This window comes from Girardinichthys multiradiatus, chromosome X, assembly GCF_021462225.1.
Source record: "Girardinichthys multiradiatus isolate DD_20200921_A chromosome X, DD_fGirMul_XY1, whole genome shotgun sequence".
NCBI lineage: Eukaryota > Metazoa > Chordata > Actinopteri > Cyprinodontiformes > Goodeidae > Girardinichthys > Girardinichthys multiradiatus.
Genome location: NC_061817.1, coordinates 39,304,064 through 39,310,683, shown reverse-complemented (window position 1 = coordinate 39,310,683; position 6,620 = coordinate 39,304,064).

The window sequence follows — 6,620 nt, the reverse complement described above, 5'->3', positions numbered from 1 at the left end:
TGTGTAACTAATGATGTTACTGTGAATAAATTTAGGCCGGCAGAACTTAATTTGAATTGCTCAGACTGAATTTGTATTTGTGTAATTTGAAATTAAATGGATTGGTTTGAAAATGAATTTCACTAAACTAAAACTGAATTTTATGAATTCATTTACTTTTAAAATGTATTTTGTTGTATTAAAAATTCAGTTTGACTACTTTCACTTTCAGGTTTGAAATTCAATTTCAGTTCCAAAATTCAGTTTTTTGTGTCACACATCCGGGTCCTTGAGGATAGCCACAGATTAATCAAACACAGATTCATCGATTTACGTTTTAATATCAGGTTAAACTTCCTTTACGGCATGTTGAGCTGCAGCAGTGCAGCTACATGAGTTTGATGTCAATCATCAAGTCAAATAAACGTCTATAAGAAGTCATGTAGACAAATGATGGTCAAACAGTAACATTTATGCTTCCTGTAGCTGTTAGCTAAACATGCCAGATTAACATAGTGTGGCGCCGGGGTTACGTCGGTCTGCGTTTCCTGCCCTCACCTCAACTTCTGTTGCCTAGCAACCGTGTTGCGAAGCCGAACAAATGGACCCTGAAGGTTAACGCTGTCTCTAATGTAAATAACTACATGGTTTTTATTTACCTTTTACATATTGCTGATGGCTTATAATGCTGTTTTGTTTTAAAATGTTATTGTTTTATGACCTTGTTCAGCTATTTAAAATGTTGAAAATATGTTTGTGTTCATAGATATAAAATCTAACACTAGATAAAATACGTTGATGACAAATATCATTTGTTTAATATATTTGTAAAGCTTCAACAACTTAAACACTAACATATTAACTTTAGGAACAAAGTTTAAATGAGTTTATTTGCAGAGCATAATAATAATTATTATTATAATAAATAAACCAAACATTAATATTAGATTTCATCTGGCTGAATTATATCCATCCATTAGGGAAACCCAGCGGGATTTTGAAAACAATGAGCCGGGAGTCAGCTGTTCTCTGGGGGTTCATCGCACCTCAACCACCCGGTCAGCTGACAGCTGGCGAGGCGAGCGGCTGCTGGGGCAGCGGACGAACACATCAGTGCATTTGTGCAATTAAGCGATATCTTGATACACTGATCAGATATTTTAGGTTTACACAACTACTTCTCATCTAAAAACATTGTAAAACTTCAGTTGTTTCACAGAATGCGCAGTATATCCAATTTTATTCACAGCTTTTCTGTCCTCCGACCTTTGCTACTTCCGTTTGAACAATCTACTTTGACTCGCAATGAATCATGGGATAGGGTGGGACATGGAGGATACACCGGACCCAGTGTTGCCAGGTGTACGATAATTATCATATTTGTACGATAATTTTGCTCTCTGTACGATGTACGATCATTATTCCTAAAAAAAAGGCCAAATGTACGATAATTTGACCATTCCGTGAATGTTTCGTTGTAATCAGTCGTCATCAGCCAATCGCCAAAGTCTGTCGGAGGTTTTTTTTGTGAACCTTGATGGCATCTGTATCCGGATTCGGAAACAAATGCTGGACATTCCAGCCAATCGGGGTTTTCTAAATGTGACCTACGAGTGACGTGATGCGTTGGCCTCAGAACAACGGCCACGATTGGCTGAATAGTCCACTGCGCCCGCCCATGATTGAGGGAAAGAAAAGAAGAAGAAGCATCGCCCGGTACTGTGGGGCTGCAGCTGTTGATAAATCCATTCCGTTCTGACGCCACAAAGCTGCGAGTTCCTGTTAGACGCTATTCAACACATCAACAGACTTGTTATTTTGGTTATGACGAGTGTACGATAATTTTACCCTCGAAATACGATAATTTTATGTCTCTAGTACGATAATCCTACATTTCTCACCTGGCAACACTGACCGGACCCATCCTTCATATCTGGGGATAAGAAGGATCCATTTGTTGGAACCTTGGAGATTGGACAGCATTCATCCAGGACCTTATCAGCCTACAAATGCGTCCTTCAAAAGAATTCAGACCTTAATTTAGACACAGCGATAGTGAATGACATCCATGAATCAGCAAATCTGTATTTGATTAATCTGTGGCTTCAGGAACCGAAGGTGTGACACAAAAAAACTGAAATTGAATTTCAGACCTGAAATGAAAGTAATCAAACTGAATTTTCAATACAAAGCAAAGCAATTTTCAAAGCAAACTAATTCAGTTTTAAACCGTTGTATTCAGTTTCAGTTTAGTGAAATTCATTTTCAAACCAATGCATTTAATTTCAAATTACACAAATACAGATTCAGTCTGAGCAATTCAAATTCAGTTTCTGATGGCACAAGTTTCTTCCCATATGCTTCAGGCATGCTGCCTTCCCTGGTGCCAATGGACTCTGCTGTGCTATGACTGTCCATTCAGTAGGCTGCTCCAATGCAGCCAACCGAGTCAGCCTCACCGCCCAGGGCACATTGCTACAGCTGGAACATGCGGTCTCTGAGATCGCCTCCCTGAGATGCTCCACTCCAAGGCAGGAGGGACACAAGTCATGTCCGTCCTCAGGTTGGAGAGGGGCCAAACAAGACCCACCACACAGACTTTTTTGCAACTAATATGAACACTCAGAACAACCAACAAAAACAATGAAAGGAGTCGAGCCGAGCAGAAAACGTTACTGGGGACTCCGGGGCACAGTAACCTCGGTACAGGCGAGGCCGCAAGACTCAGCGTAAGTAGAAATAAAGCTTAACAGCTCTTCACAACCAATCTGACGGAAACTGAAAGCAGTTTGCACCAGTTTCCCTGGAGGGCGAGACTCACCAGCTTCCAGAACCTGTCACAAGGCGATGGAAATAAAAACGCATTATCATTAGTAGCTAAGACTAAGATATATTTGGGACTCTGCTGCTTATAGGTTGATTTTAATTAGGAGTTTTAGTTATGCTTTTGATAGTTAGAAAAAACCTTAACATTAGCTTCTAGTATCATAACATAATGAGTGTGCATTATTAAAGGTTAAGGGTTGCAGGTGTTTTCTGTCTGTACCACGAGGAGCCAGGAATGTTTGTGGGGCAGTGTGCCACTCCTCTTCAGAGACTGAAACTTCTGATAACTATTCCACCCAGAAACTTCTAGAAGATGTGTGCAAAACAATTCTTTAATTAAATGATGAAATGTATGTCTGTTTCTTTGATGCTGTTGCTGGGGAGACATCCACAGTGGGGTATAAAACGGAATGGAATGCAGCCCCCAGTGAGACAACACACAGACGTTTCCAGGTACCAGTGTAAGTGTGATGTTTCCTCTCTGAATTCAGACTGGTTTTAATAAACTTGTGGAAACTTACAACTGATCTCTGACTGAGGATTGTCCTTTGGGGTGTCAAATTAAAAGAGTCGATGAGAGGTGAGGAGTCATGTAAGAGTTAACGGACGGCCAGTGAATTTTTCCTACCTCGACCGCGACTAGCAGCAAGCAACAAGAAAAGTAGTGGTGCACACCAGTGTTACACATGCACTCAGAGAGTCACCAGTGGGTCACCAGTATGTCACAGGTGACTTTGTTGCCATTAAGACTCGAACTGCCCAATAATGATCACTTAGTGCTTGAAGATCAGCCTCTGGTGGTCAGTAAGGATGAAATAGAACAGGAAGATGAATACTGGATGTGAGGTTTAAATGAATGTCTTGAACAATTAAAAGCTTGGATAGCTTTACATTTTTTAATTTCAACAACAAATAAGACCAAGGTGATGCTGTTTAGTCCAAATGTCATGGGTGGGTCTTCTTCTTGTGTGAAAAGTAATCCATGTCTTAATGTTAATGTTAAGACATGGCCGGAGCGGGTCAAACAAAAATCAAATTTTACTATTTACAAATCACAAAGCATGCTTGAAGGCTGAGAGAAAGGAAACATCAGCTTTCTAAAAGCTTTCTAAATAAAATGAAAAAGAAATCCTCCTGTGAGGTTTTGTGCTTTAAAGTCTGCTGACAAGCGTTCAAAAATAATGTTGGAGCCAAAATATCTAAGTCTTGGTATATACCAGAACGAGAGAAGGAACCGATAAGGAAACTTCTAACTGGGTTGGCATTTCCGTCTACTGGTGATTTTCTTCTTCTGTTATGATTTGGGGTTGTTTGGTTTTTGGTTTCTGGTTTTTTCTTATGTTTTTCACAGTTGAGGTTTTGACTCGTTCTTTTGTTTATTATTCTTCTTCTTCTTCTTAGATTTTGAATCATGTTTCTTTTTATTTTCCTGGTCATGCTTTAGTTTTGTCGTCTTGTTCATGTTTTGTCAAGTTTGGTTTTCGGATCTGGTTATGCTTTTGCTTCATGTTTTTTCTAGTTTCTGTTAGTTTGTGTTCAAGAGTCTCTGTTTTTGCCGCAGCCACGTTTTGTTCTGTCTGTCAATTAAGTTTATTCGGTTCACCTGCCCAAACTAATCTGTCTCCTAGCTCCACCTGGTTTACTTTCCATATATACACTCCTGTTCTGTTGTTCTTTGCGGAAACATTTTTCATGCTCAAGTCTTGTTTTTTTTATCATGCCATGCCTGTCTTGCCTGCCCATTTGTTTTGTTCCTGCCTCCTGCTGTGAGTGAGTTTTTGTTACTAAACCTTTTTTTCACTTACCATCACGCTGCCTGCTCGTCTGCATTCTGGGGTCCTATATCTCACAAACCATAACATCTTCAGGCCAAGTGCATACTCCACCAAACATGGCGTCGGCAAGTCTGGTGGTTTTTCCTGTGGCAACGAATTACAGGAAAGTCCTTGTCCTCATTATTGCCATGGCTGGAACAAGAACTTCCTCATAAAACCCAACATATTAACTTCTTCAGGCAAATGTTGCAGTTTCATGTTACTAGCAGCACAGCGACTTGATATTTGGAAGCGGTGCTTTAGGCCACAACCCCAGCAAGTCCATCCAGACGCAACCAGTTTTAATAACTTTCTTTGTTCAGCTTGTTGGTCAGTGCCTGCTGTTTAAAGTGCTTTATGAATAAAGTTGGCTTAGCCAGTTCATGTCATGTAAGGTGGTTGAGCAGGAACCACATGCAGACACGATGGGTATAGTGAGGAGAACAGGACACAGAACCAGGATGAGAGCAACAGGAGACTCCAGCACAGAACAGTGAGAAGCAGGGAGCTGAAATACTGAGGAGTGCTGAGGAACACGGAAACCAGGTGAGTCTAATCAGGGGAACGCAGAACAGCTGAAGGAGACACCTGAGCAGGAATTGATAGAACATGACAAACACAGAAGGAAAACAGAACGAGCAGAACCAGAACACAAATAATCTACACCACAAAGAAAAATGTAACGCATAAGCGACCTCTAGTCAACCCGGTTCGGCACAGAGTTCTGGTGGACAACCGGAGGCATACTCCCTCACAAACAAAACAACTAGCATACACATGTGGACTTGCATGAAACATACAAGCACAGCAGATATGTGCTCTGTGCTCTGAGGCTGGTTGAACCCGACAGGCTGACGACCCGGCGAAGAAGGTTAGTACAAAATAAACTAAAGACATGAACAAGTGATGAGTCTAACCTTTTCTTATTTTATTTTAGCTCTTTATTTATCAGGGCATCAAATATTAACATTTACATTTAAATATGGCAGACTGAGGTAAAAAAAAAACATCTTAGCAAACATCTTGATGTTGCTTTACCTTCATCTCCTACAAGAGCTCCAGACCCTGGGCTGACTGATACATGACGCAGTTTAAATGTGGATCTTAGTTCTTTGGCCCATTTCTGAACATTTAAATGCTTCTGAAAAATTAATTCAATACCAACAAACTCAGTGTCAAACTTTTATTGCTACATTGGTAAGGTTGCCTGCTTTATATTCGATGTTGTCTTGTTCATTGTGTTTTTAAGGTTCTTTGACTCCTCCTGTAAACCAGATTGGCCCCTGAGGGACAATAAAGGTCTGAACTGAAAGTTTTGCTCTGATAACTCCAGCAGTCCTTAAAAGTGGGATTCAGTTTGGAATTTGGAGAAAATCCTTTTTTTGTTACTTTTATCAAACTAGTGAAACTGTTCTAATGTAATTTCATTATGGACAACACCAGAACAATTTAGAATTATGCCAAGAAACCTTATTTGCAGAGGGGGTGGATAAATTTAAATGCAACTGTTCATATGTTTGCACAAAAACATAACCTAATACAAACTCAGATCAAAATCTGTCTGATGAGCAGCCACAGACAAAACATAACTGTAAATATTGGATCAATTTCTTAAAATCCTTATTTACAGCTTTCACACTCAACAACAACAAGATTGTAGAAAATATTTAAGATATAAAAAATAAATACATATGTAATAAATGCAGACTATTAATCAGACCATTAAGATCAATGATTTTATCTACAGTAGATGTCCAGTCCAGGGCCTCTCTTTGTTCCTAAACGGTTCCGATATATGACCCATATTTGCCACCGAGTTCCTCCTCCACCATTTCAGCTACATTCTTTACAGCTTTAAGCAGGTTGGAATCTCATGGACATCAGTGAGGGAAGCATGGATCCAGGAGTTTCTGATCAATTGATGAACTGATCACCATCAGTGTGAACACCCCTACAACAGCAGGAGTGTTGGCGGCTTGCTGGAGCTGACAGGTGTGTATT